The 11779-nt window shown below is 43.2% G+C and overlaps 1 pseudogene; it reads left to right on the top strand.

Annotated features, from left to right (window-relative positions):
* Positions 1-8366: 8366 nt before the first annotated feature.
* Positions 8367-10180, top strand: LOC122497250 (annotated as a pseudogene).
* The last annotated feature ends 1599 nt before the right edge of the window (positions 10181-11779 follow it).

Here is an 11779-nt window from a genome sequence, read left to right as displayed (position 1 = left end):
TAGATTAGGGGCCACGAGAACGGTAACACTTGCATGCTGTTAACCGTGGTTCTGCCTGTTTTAAGTGCTTTACCTATATCAAATCATTTAATCCTCAGCAGTCCAGAGAGAAGGAACTTTTGGTATTACCCTATTTACAGACAGGGGGGGCTAAAGCATGAGATCTTAAATACCATACTGAGTACAGGAGTACAGCATGAGGTTTGAACTTGGACAGTCTGTTCCAGTTCGTGCTATAGTCTGAACTTCTGGGCAACCCTGCCAGCAAAGGTGGGGTGGGATGTGGGGGTAAGAGGCAGGAGGTGGAAGGAAAGAAAGGGAAAAAGGACAGGAAAGGAAGAAAGGGTATACAAAAAAAAAATGGTAAAGGTGAAGAAAAATCTTTCCTTGTATTTATTTTTTGGATACTGATACCCATTTTCTGGTTTCAGATAACTTTCCAACAACCTGTTGTATATCTTGCCTTATATTAAATCTGTTTTCATATCCCCACCTTCTCCTTTCCCAAGTTAAGGAAAGAGAAAAAAAGGAGGTGGTGAAACCCATTTGAAATGACTTGTTACCGATCAAGTGATCGGTGTGTGTCCTGAGAGCCTCAGTATAGACTTTATGACCTATTTTGGGGTGTTTAACAAGAATGTGTTATTTCACAGTTAAAGACAATGTCACGTTTTAGAACCAAGCATAGTTAATATCTTGATTGTTCCTTGACTTTTGCAGCTCTCAAACCAGTATCTTGCTCTAGGTGCCTGAAGCCAAATCATAAGTTTTAAAAATAGCTTTATTGAGGTACAACTGACATACCAGAATATGCATATTTAAAGTGTATAGTTTGATGTCTTTTGACATATGTATCCCTGAAACCATCGCAAGATAGCAGACATTTCCATCACCCCAGAAGTTTCTTCCCACCTTTCTGCAGCCCCTCTCTCCTGACTGTCCCTGCACCTCCCATCCCCAAACAACCACTGTCCTGCTTTCTGTCACGATAGAGTGTGTTTTCTAGACTTTTATAAAACTGGACTTGTACATTATGTTCTCTCTTTTGCTGCCTGATTTCTTTCACCCAACTAAATTATTTTGAGATCCGTCCATGTTGCAGTGTGTTCTGATAGTTCATTCCTTTTTTGCTGAGTGGCATTTTACTGCATGGACAGACCACAGTTCTTTCTCTCCACTCAACTGTTGATGAGCCTTTGGGGAGCGCCCCGTATTTGATTATCACAAACAAGTCTCTGAATATTCATATGAATTCTTTAAATGGACCTCTGCTTTCGTTTCTCTTGGATAAATGGGAGTAGAATGGCTGAATTATGTGGTGGATCTGTGTTTAGCATTTAAAAAAAAGCTGTCAAGCTGCTTTCCAAACTGGTTAGCCCATTTTACATTCCCACCAGCAATGAACGAGCTTTCTACCTCCTCCACCTTCTCAGCAGCACTTGGGATGGTCACTCTTCATAATCTGAGCTACTGCTCTAGATGTGTAGTGCTATCTAATTGGGGTTTTTATTACCCTAGTGACAAATTACATTGAGCATGTTTTCACGTGCGCATTTGCCATTCGTGTATCTTTTTTGGTAAAAATGGCCCTTCCGATTGTTGGCCCATTGTTTTACTTGAGATCCTTGTTTTCTTCTTTATTGGCTTTTAAGAGTTCTTCATATATTCTGTAAGATACAAGTCCTTTATTAGATACGTAATTTGCCAGTGTTTTCTCTCTCTCTGTGGCAGAGAGAACTCCCTTCATGTTAATTCCCTTAACGTGTCTTTGACAGGACAAAAGTTGTTCCTCTTGGTGAATCAATTTCTACTTTCACGTATGTTGTTTTTGGTCTAGTATCTAAACATCTGTGCTAGTCCAAGGTTCTAAAATTTTCCCCCTATATTTTCTTCTAAAAATTGTATATTTGGGGTTTTGCACTGAAATCTGTGATCCATTCTGGGTTAATTTTTGTATATGGCGTGAGGTATGGATTGAGGTTCACTTGTTGTGTATATGGACAGACAATTGTTCTAGCACCATCTGCTGAAAAGACTATTGTTTCCCTGCTGAATTGCCTTTGCACCTTTGTCAAAAATCAGTCTTCCATATATGTGTAGGTCTACGTATGTACTTTCTAGTTTGTTCCATTGAACTATTTATCAGTATTAATGATTAGAATCAGCTTTTTAATTTCTAAAAAAAAAAATCTAGCTAGGATTTTGGGATTTTGTTGATCAATGTGTCTCCTCAACTCAAGGAGACTGTGGGACTCCTTCAGGCCTCCCTCTCTGTGTGTTGTCTGGAAACTCTCGCAAGGCAGTAATCTGGGGCAATCGTAGGGCTTTCCTCGTTTGTTACAATCTCTCAGGGATTATTGTCCTTTCTTTCCTGCTGTCCAATAGCTTGAAAGACATTGATTTCTTTTTTTTTTTTTTTTAATTTTTTTTTCCAACGTTTTATTTATTTTTGGGACAGAGAGAGACAGAGCATGAACAGGGGAGGGGTAGAGAGAGAGGGAGACACAGAATCGGAAACAGCTCCAGGCTCTGAGCCATCAGCCCAGAGCCCGACGCGGGGCTCGAACTCACGGACCGCGAGATCGTGACCTGGCTGAAGTCGGACGCTTAACCGACTGCGCCACCCAGGCGCCCCTTTTGTTTGTTTTTAAATAGCATTCTTAAGCTTTGGCAAATTAAGTTAACAGATGAAGAATTAAATTATACCTTTCCTCCTTCTTGAATACTTCATATTTACACAACCTGACTAATTTTAAATTGGGAAACCTGACTGGAAAAAGAAGCTGATGAAAGTTACGAGTAGAAAGAACATTCGAAATTATTGTGACGTAACTATGTTGCTGGCAGAGTCCTAAGTGGTCAGCCACTTCGAGTCAGGTAGGCATGGTGTGTGTGGAGTTCATCTGGAGCCCACCATTGGCTGTCCCAATCGTTTCCCTTTTTGAGAGAGAGAGCACACGCAAGCAAGCAGGGGAGGGGCAGAGGGAGAAGTAGAAGAGAATCTTAAGCTGGCTCCACGCTTAGCGTGAAGTCCGACACAGGGCTGTATCCCACAACCATAGATCAGGACCTGAGCTGAAATTAAGAGACAGACGCCACCCAGGCTCCCTGGCTGTCTTAACTTTTAAAAGGTTTCAGTCATGAAGACAGTCAGTGACTTTCCAGCCAAGCTACCATTTCAGTTATGTATTTAGTCTTTTCATTTGAAATGTACTTTACTTCCCTAGGGTTCTTCAGTCCTAGGAGCTCCATGTACATAGCAGTAGCAATTACTCAAATATTTATTGAGCTAATGTTATGGAATCATCCAAGGGCTGACCCAAGCTTGTGAGGCCTCAAGGTTATTCAATTTGGAGAATCGTTAAGAAAAAGAATAGAAAATTTCCAATACAAAATTAGGTATGAAAGCAACTTTATTTAGAATAAAAAAGGGGTGCCTGGGTGGCTCAGTCAGTTAAGCTTCCGACTTCAGCTCAGGTCAGGTCATGATCTCACAGTTCTTGAGTTCGAGCCCCGCATCAGGCTCTGAGCTGTCAGCTGGAGCCTACTTTGGATTCTGTGTCTCCCTCTCTCTCTGCCCCTCCCCTGCTCACACACTCTCTCTCTCTCTCTCAAAAATAAACATAAAAAAAACCTAAAAAAGACATTAGAATAAGTTACAAAATTTTAAAAGCTGACAAATGTCACAAATACTACAAAATCCAGAAAAATAATGTATCATTATGTACTAAGGGTGTGGCACACCTCTAAGCCACTTTTTTCCCCTTCATTTTGCCATGTACTGTTTGTTCATCACATAATATTAATTTAACATCATTTTCTATAGAGAGGATAGAGTATAGGAAAATTGGTGTTTCCTCTAGCATGATTGATGTTTATTCTTTATTGCTGATGGTTTAGAAAAGCTCCTCTCAGCCTCACTTCTTGTTGTTAGTGCCCGTGGTGACTTCCTCCGCAGCACTTCTTGCCCAGGGTGAGCGGGCCCCAGAGGACTTCAGCCCTTCCAGCACACTGGGCTGGGCCCGGATGGTCTGTTCAATGGGTCCAGTTCTGCTCCGCCTTGGCACCTCTGATGCCCAGCCCCGTCTCACCCCCAGCCATGAGGAGGTCCCGGTGAGCCTCGAAGCCTGGGTCATAGGGGGCCCTGAGTAGGGAGCCAAGCAGCACCTTGTTCATATCCTTCTCCTTGGAGTCAAAGTCAAGGTCAGAAGCTTGATACAGGCCCCAGAAACGAGCTGTCGCTAGGGCCGGCTGATGTGGAGGTTGGAAGCCACCCACTGACCATCCCTGCTACCAAATCCTCCATAGGGTATGTAGTGGACCCTCTCACCAACGCTCCCCAGCCCTTCTTCCTGGGGCTGGGGATGCTCCTGTGTGGGGAGGGGACAAGGATCAGGAGGGGGTGGGCACAACCCATGCAGGTGAGGTCCCCCGATTAGGAGCAGACTTGAACCAATATTTCTCCATCTTCTTCCGACTGCGGTCAGCATAAAGGCCAACGTCTTCAGCAGGGCTTTAAAGACAGCCCCCATTCCCGTCCTCCTACCCAGTCTGTTTTCCAAAGGGGCGCTCTATACGCCCCCGCACTGCGCATGCGCCTGCGCCCACACACGCCCTGTCTGCATTTCCAGACCGAACTGGTTGTCGTGATTCTCTTCTGCCCCCTGGCTTGGGTGTTGCCATCCTACGGGGCCACCTTCCCTCCCCCGTGCCCACTGTCTCCCCACTCCAGGCCTGGCTCGAGTGACAGAAGCGTTACCACAAAGCCCTCCTGATGCGCATGAGCAGAGGTGCTCTCTCCTTAGAATAGCAAGACACGGTGTATGTCCTTTTTCAGCCTGACTGGCCCTCAGCTCTCCAGCAGGGTGAGGGCAGGGACCATGTATTATTCACCTTCGTATCATTCACCTGTGTAGCACGACGTACTCAATGAACATGTGTTCAGCTAGATAACTCAAGAAACACGAAAGCACTTCAAAAGTTTCCTAGGGTTCCTAAAAGAAAATTAAGGGTCATTCCACCCTCGGTGCAATGCGACAGGGAGAGAGCAGACGGAAGGAGGGGAGAGCAGGGCTGGAAATGGAGAAGCCCTACAGCTCAGGGCCTAGGCCGGAGGCAGTAAGCTTGAGTCAATGCCAAGACCAGCCCTTGACTTCAGATCCATAGTGCTCTTTTACTCCCCTAAGAACAACCCAGACATGTGTACGTTCTGCTTTATTTTTTAGTGTTCCAGCCCGCACTGAAAGGACTATGGACCATTACACTAGGCTTAATCATTGTGGCATTTCTAGGATCCAATTCTTGTTTCTTTTTGAAATTTTAATTCATATTCTATTTCCAGGCCTCGGTTTGCAGTCTGTTGGCTTAGTAATAAAGTAACGGCAATGTGGAACGTAAAACGATTTAGAGCGGTCCGTTCCTGGCAACCTCGTGAGACTGAGCGTTGGTTTTGGAGGACACTTAGCCCTTCTGCTTGTTGCTAACAGATTGGGAAATTTTTTAACGAGATGATTTTTATTGCTTTAGGGACGGATCCCACAGCACGTACATATAGTGATAGCACACGTATTATGTTTAGAACATTTTAAAAGTTTTCTTTTAAATGCAAAAGAAACGCTGCTTTATAGTCATGTCCAACTTTTTAACTTTTCGAAGTGTTAGCACTAGATGTAAAACTTCAGTGAAAGCTCTTTGCTGGCTGACGTGGCTGACATCGGTAAGGACACGGCGCCCATCCTAATCTGACCGTGAGGAAACCGAAACAAGATCAGGCTGGCTGGAGGTCACGGACAGACTTGCTGGAGACTGGACCCAGATGCCCTGACCCCCAGCCCCGGCCTGTGCCGTGAGGGCAGGAAGCAAATTCAGGGCCATATAATCAGCTTTAAACCATTTCAGATTTAGCGCACTTAGGAACTCTTAGTTTCTTTTTCCTTTGTTTTTATTTACCTAAAAAGCGCTTATGGCAGCTACAAAAGAGTCTTCTAAAAACAAAGATAGACTTCTTGAAATTCGTGTAACTGTTAACTTAGCCAACAGCACACAAGTATCTCCCACGGTGGGGGAAATGGTTCATTGGAAGGGAAAACAGTAATTAAGATGGGCTTTAGATAAGGATGTCAGTGTCCATATACTATAAATTCATGGGAATGTCCTGGAAGGTTGCCTTATTCTACTTAGGGAACAATTTGCATACATCTGGTTGTGGTAATTTCTCTACAAAATGTTGTTCACACTCATACTTTCCCTTTTAATTTTGATATAATTATGTGATTCTTCACAGTTCCATAGCTATAATTTACATTTCCGGCCATACTTGGTTGAGATTATGATCTCTCTCAGGGTCACAAATCTTCCCTGCCCAAATCTAGACTGTTTCAATTTGGCCCACTGAGTTGGCCGAGAAATCTGGGGGGGAAGGGGAAGTTTCTTCGGATTTTCCCCAACTCAGCCATGCATTATTAACACCCAGTTTCTCTACAAAGAGGGTAGCTTGCTGGGGGTGCAGAGGCTATAGCTGCATTCTGATTCCCCACCTTATCCCGCACTGGAAATGCTCTCAGGGCAGGGACCCTCTTCAGCATGCACAGAGCCCATGAGAAATGCTCTTTCGAACCACAGTTAGCTAGACCCCAACTCAAGTCTCTCGCTCAACAGAGGAGCTAGTGAACTGCGTTGGGTCTCAAAAGAAGCATCCACACAAGCAGACCGTGCAGATCGCAGATGCCAGCCTATGGCTCAGCCTCCACCCTTGTGCAGCGCGGTAGCCGATTTGGAGCTCACTGCTCCATCCCCCCCCCCACCAGGCATTTCTCAGAAGTGATGCTGTCTCTCCCTGGCTCAGTGTCCTGAGACCCATTCATGAGAAGAGGGGCCTCCTCCTTCTCTTCCTACATCAGCTTTAGTGAAGCATACATTATAAACAACCAAATGCGTTCATGTTAAGTGACCAGTTTGATGAGTTTGGACGAATTTATACACCAGTTTAACCTCCACCGCAATATCAAGGTATAAAATTTGTGCATCACCCCAGAAAGTTCCCTTGTGTCCCTTCCCACTCGATCTCCAACCTGCACTTCAGCCTCAGGCAACCAGAAATCTGCTTTTTGGCACTATAGGTTGATTGTCTTTTAGAATATCACACAAATGGGATCATTCTTTCTCTGAACACATTTTTTGAGATGTGCCCATGTTATTGGGTATATCGATAGTTCATTCCATTTTGTTGCTGTATAATATTGTATCACGTTGGTATGTCATAAATAGTTCATCAACTCACCTATTTGGGGTTGTTTCCAGTTTGGGGTTACTATGAATGAAGCTGATAGGAACATTCATATGCTAGTCTTTCAAAGACATGTTTTTATTTGGAAGGTGGAGGCAAAAACCTAGGCGTGGAGTTGTCACATGGTAAGTATTTGTTAGCTTTACAAGAAACTTTTTACAAGAAACAAGAAGCTTTACAAGAAAACATACTGCTTTTCAGATGACTGTACCATTCTGCATTCCCATCAGAATGGATGGAATGAGAGTCCCAGTTGTTACACATCCTCACCAACACTTGGCATGGTCAGCCTGTCTTTAACTTCAGCCACTCTAACCTAGGTGTGGCGGCATTGCATTGTGGTTTTAATTTGCTCTTCCCTAATGACTTGAGCATCTTTTCATGTGCCCATTGGGTATCTTCTTCCTTGACTCAATCACTCTGACTAACCTGATGGCACTAAATTCGATAATCCTACAGCCAAAAACATCCTTGCCGGTTTCTAGTAGGTTGTGACCCTTTCTTCCTTGCCTTAACCCTGGCAGGACATAAGAAAACTGACAGAAGCTCTGATTTGCCTCCTGTCCCAGGGTGAGGTCATCAAAACAGACCTTCAGAAACTCCATATATAGGAAGTTGAGCATGTAGATTGAACCTGTGGCATTGGAACACTGCTGGGAGAAAGAAGATATAAATCATATGTGTCTCTCCCTTGCTCTGCTATACTTACAGGGCCCCCCCCCCCCACACACACACAGAGAAGAAAGGGAGAGAGAGGAGGGGAGGGAGGGGAAGGACACAAAGGGAAGTAAAGAGGCTGAGATTGAACTTACTCTAGATTGTAGAGTAGTCATTCCATGTGGACCCAAACTTTTCATTTCCAGGATTTTACAAGATTCCTCCTCTGACTCCCTACTCTTGTTGACAATGTAAAACAAACCCACAGTTAGCCTGGGAATTATCTTTATGGAATAAATCAGCATATTGTTTTGAGTTTTTGCACTGCATGTATTAATTTAAAAAGAACACATGTCTTGGTTCAGTAAAAATTTGCAAAAAGCCAGACATCCCATAAAAAGAATTTGTTGGTTGAGATGTTTATCCCTCTAGCCATCTTTTCCCTTTTATGACTACAAAGAATACTTGTGTTTCTTTACTTGTCACAATCATCTACTCAGGAAGACTTCTGGCAGTGGGCCCAACAGGAAGTCCCACTGCGCTGAAGCAGGGTCTTTATGAGGTCTGCTTCCTTCCCATCCTTTGACTGGTCTGCACATAGGTGTGTTACCACCTTGCCTTTGCCAGAGAGAGCATCTTTCAGCCAGGACGCTCTCCTTGTCCAAGGCACGACTCAGAGAGGCCGGGCCCAGGCTACGCAGGCTCACAGTCTACGCCTCCTCTGTCTTGTTGTGGTGCCTCTGCAGTTGTGGGTGTACCTGGGGAAACCTGGCATGTTACTGCTTCACCAGAACACTGTCTGATGTGGAGGAAGACACCTAGAGGGCCACAGAAATCAGAAGTTTCCAGAGGTAAACTAAGACCTTCCAGTGATCAATGCTTGGTTAACCAATCTCCCATCAACTGTGAAGATAATCAATATCCATAATGATGAGCCTAAAGCATTCAAGATCCCCAAGTGCTTTCTGCATTAAAAAAAAAAAAGCTAAATTGCATGTGGTTAACGTTAAAACTTTAAGTAATTTTGCTATAATCTTGTAAACCCATTGGTCTCCAAGCTTTTGTGATTTCATTGATTTTATCAGCTTTTAAAACATCTTCTGAACATCCTGCTCACTGGTACACCAGGGCTTGGAAAAACCGTGCTAGGCAAAGAACTTGCATCAAGCTTGGGACTGAAATACATTAATGTGGGTGATTGAGCTCAAGAAGTCTGATCAACGGACATCATGGAGTCTGGCGAGAGGGCTTGTCCCAAGAGCATGCCTGAAGATCCACGGATGATGGCACAAATCCTGAAGGATAAGAGCATTACAGAATATGAGCCAAGAGTTATAAGTCAGATGTTGGAGTTTGCCTTCTGATATGTGACCACAATTCTAGATGATGCAAACATTTACTCAAGCCATGCTAAGAAAGCTACTGTTGATGCAGATGGTGTGCGATTGGCGACCCAGTGCCATGCTGATCAGTCTTTTGCCTCTCCCCCCCCAAGAGATTTTTTATTAGACATAGCAAGGCAAAGAAATCAAAGTCCTTTGCCATTAATCAAGCCATATTCAGGCCCCAGGTTGCCACCTGATATTGCTTGACTGTTCCAAACTACAGACTTAAGTCTTTACCAAAAAAGGCATCTACTTCTGCGGGAAGAATAACAGTTCTGTGGTTATTACTAGCGGACCAAGTACTCCCACGCTTGGCACAACAACCCCACACACCATGTCTGTGTCAATGAAAGTAGGGACTCCAATGTCCCTCACAGGGCAAAGATTTACAGTACAGAGACCCACTTCACAGCCCCCAACTGCAAAAGCATCAATTCCTGCAACATCCGCAGTTCAGAATGTTCTGATTAATCCATCATTAATCGGGTCCAAGAACATTCTTATTAGCACTAACATGGTGTCGTTGCAAAACACCGCCAATGAATCAGCACATGCACTGAAAAGAAAACAAGATGATGACGATGATGATTGTGATAAACTGTGATAATTTGTAATCTGGCCTTGATGCTTGTAACATGTATACTTGGTCTTGAATCCATTGCACTGAGATTAAACATACATGCTGGGTGTTTCCAAGTTGTGTTGTAGGAAATGTAAATGGCATTTAATGAGTAAATACAGTTATCCTTTCTGATTGAGATGTGGGATTTTCTTTAGCAGGATTAGTAATGGTTTTTCATCAGCCTTTCAGTATAAAAAATAAAGTCGTTCACCAAATAAATAAATAAATAAAAGTTGGTATCCCCTCCACATATTTATGTCCATGTATTTATAAGCAACAAATGCTAATTACTAAAATATTCATGATAAAATATACACACAGATAGAACATTTCACAGTATAGAATTGCCTCCTTTCTTGATTAAATAAGAAACTCTTGGGGCGCCTGGGTGGCTCAGTGGGTTAAGCGTCCGACTTCAGCTCAGGTCATGATCTCACACTCCATGAGTTCGAGCCCCGCGTCGGGCTCTGTGCTGACAGCTCAGAGCCTGGAGCCTGCTTCGGATTCTGTGTCTCCCTCTCTCTCTTCCCCTCCCCTGCTCATGCTCTGTCTTTGTCTCAAAAATAAATAAAAACATTTAAAAATACAATACAATACAATACAATAGATAAAAAAGAAACTCTTAACAAAATAGAAATAAAAAGATACTTTCTTCAAATGATAAAAGATATTTATCTGAGTCCATCATGCTATTAACACAGAATTTAGAAATATTTGTACTGAAGTCAGGAGCAAGACAAGGATGACATTAATCACTACTATTATTTAATATTGTTCTGGAAGTAGCAGCTCTAATTTAAAAAGGCAAATAAAGGACAGTATCTATTTAGAAGTAATATATTAACAGCGTATAATAAATACCGTTATTTATGTAGGTAAATTAATCTGTACACACGAAAACAACTGAGAGAAGTAACTGAAGAACTATTTTCAAAAATAAGAGAGTTTAGGGGCGCCTGGGTGGCGCAGTCGGTTAAGCGTCCGACTTCAGCCAGGTCACGATCTCGCGGTCCGGGAGTTCGAGCCCCGCGTCAGGCTCTGGGCTGATGGCTCAGAGCCTGGAGCCTGTTTCCGATTCTGTGTCTCCCTCTCTCTCTGCCCCTCCCCCGTTCATGCTCTGTCTCTCTCTGTCCCAAAAATAAATAAACGCTGAAAAAAAAAAATAAGAGAGTTTGCTAAGACAGTGTAATAATACATCAGTGTGTAGCAAGCAATAGCTGAATAGATGGAATGGAAGGAAATGCCTTATTTACCACAACCACAATATAGAATCAAATTTCTAGGAATAAATCTAAGAACTGCTTGATAGACAAGCAGAAATCTCAGGGCCCCAACAAGTAGAAAGACATACTCAGACATACTCAGAAGAAGACAGCATCCTAAAGTTATCAAAGTTTCCTCAGTTAATCTAGAAATGTAGTGTAATTCTCATTAAAACACCAACAAGATTCTTTTTGTGTCCTAAAATTCAAATGGAAAAACAACAGCAAGAATAGTTATGGAGATTCCGAAGAAGTCAAGTAATGAAGGGCAACCATACCTACCAGACAGGAAAAAAAAAAAAAAAAAGCATTAAGCTCTAAGAAGTCAACCAGTACTGTGAATGACCAGATGAACTGATCAGTGAAACAGAATGGAATGGCCCGAAGTACACCCAAATACACATGTAAATTTGGTATACCATAAAGAGGGCACGTAAAATGGATTATACAGTACGTGGGCCCTTAGAAGAAAAGGAGAGTGGGGAAAAAAATGGACTAGCCTGTAAAATTATTAGCCAGCAGGAGGCAGCAGCCTCCTGAGATCGATCCTCCCGAGGCACCATTGTCC

The sequence above is a fragment of the Prionailurus bengalensis genome, chromosome A3 (assembly GCF_016509475.1).
Source record: "Prionailurus bengalensis isolate Pbe53 chromosome A3, Fcat_Pben_1.1_paternal_pri, whole genome shotgun sequence".
NCBI lineage: Eukaryota > Metazoa > Chordata > Mammalia > Carnivora > Felidae > Prionailurus > Prionailurus bengalensis.
This window is presented reverse-complemented; position numbering and strand designations above follow the sequence as displayed.